The sequence below is a fragment of the Schistocerca nitens genome, chromosome 8 (genome assembly GCF_023898315.1).
Source record: "Schistocerca nitens isolate TAMUIC-IGC-003100 chromosome 8, iqSchNite1.1, whole genome shotgun sequence".
Classification (NCBI taxonomy): Eukaryota; Metazoa; Arthropoda; class Insecta; order Orthoptera; family Acrididae; genus Schistocerca; species Schistocerca nitens.
In genome coordinates, this window is record NC_064621.1 from 140,552,300 (window position 1) to 140,553,570 (window position 1,271).

The following is a 1,271-nucleotide window of genomic DNA, read 5'->3' on the forward strand; positions in this document are numbered from 1 at the left end:
GTTGCCGCTAATGAAAACACGATGGGACTAAACGGAAGCAGCCATGAACAAACAAGACAGATGAACAGGAATGGAAGGACAAGCACGATGACAGACAACCGAGCAAGACACCAAGATCTACAACAAAGTATTAAGCAATGGGGTCACAAGACATAACCTCACAAAATCAAAACAGCATCCACTCGTAAACAGGAAGTAATCACATGCAACATGAACATGATGCCTGTAAGTGAGATATCTACTGACTCAAAGCGAATACCAGACGGCCTTGCTGAGTGAGAGGTAGCTGCCTAAATACACGACGGGGTATGTCACTATTGGCCACTGGGACACGTGCTCCACAGTGGTGCCCTCATGTTAGACTTGAGGCCAGGAGTGCGCACAGCCACAGCTTATGGTGTGACTGCTGCAGAGACCTCTAGTGGTCATCGAGTTCCATGCTGTCTGGCACGTATTTGAAACCTGCGGCACTCTGTACCAGAGAAGGTAGATGCAAATTGCCAGTGCATTCCCGATGTGATGTCAATGTCTCTGTAGCTCCATGTGGCTGCAGTTGCAGCTACCATTGAACTCTTAACACTGCTTGTAGTCTTGTAGTTGATGACTGTGTAACAATTACTGATGCATAGTCTGCTGGCCGCAATAATATTGAGTATCATATTCACAAACTCACCCATAATGTTGTATGTGTCACAGATATTCAAATCTTGTCTTGTACTTACAATGCAAGTACCTTGTCAACACTTTTTGCTGGATGTTTTGTATGTGGAAAATGATTTTTGTACATCTAAATAACACTGATTTTGTTTGGCCTCCTTTACGAATTATTCTGTTGGTCCTGCTACTCCATTCCACCACTGTGAATGAACAATCTCTTCTTCTTAAATCCTTTGCAAGATGATGCTGAAATAAGAGATCATGATGACTTCTTCAAGCTATGAAATAAGCTTTGAACTCTTAAGTTTCACATCTCTATATTTTAAATTCTTCCTCCCTCTCACAATGACAGATTCAATTACTTAGAACTCAGAATAGTCTAAACCTTCAGTGCACTGTTATATGTGTGACCCATAGGCTGTACATCAAAGTTCCATCTTTTAACATCAAAAAGTGACTCTGTTCTTTTGGGTCCCCATTCACATTTTTAGTGGCCCCCTTACTTCAAACTGTGCATGACACTGCCAGCTTGGAGTGTTGAAGTATATCCATATCCTTGTTCAGCAAGGGAGTGACCCTCATCCCCTGACAACTAGCCGATGCCTTCATTGTTA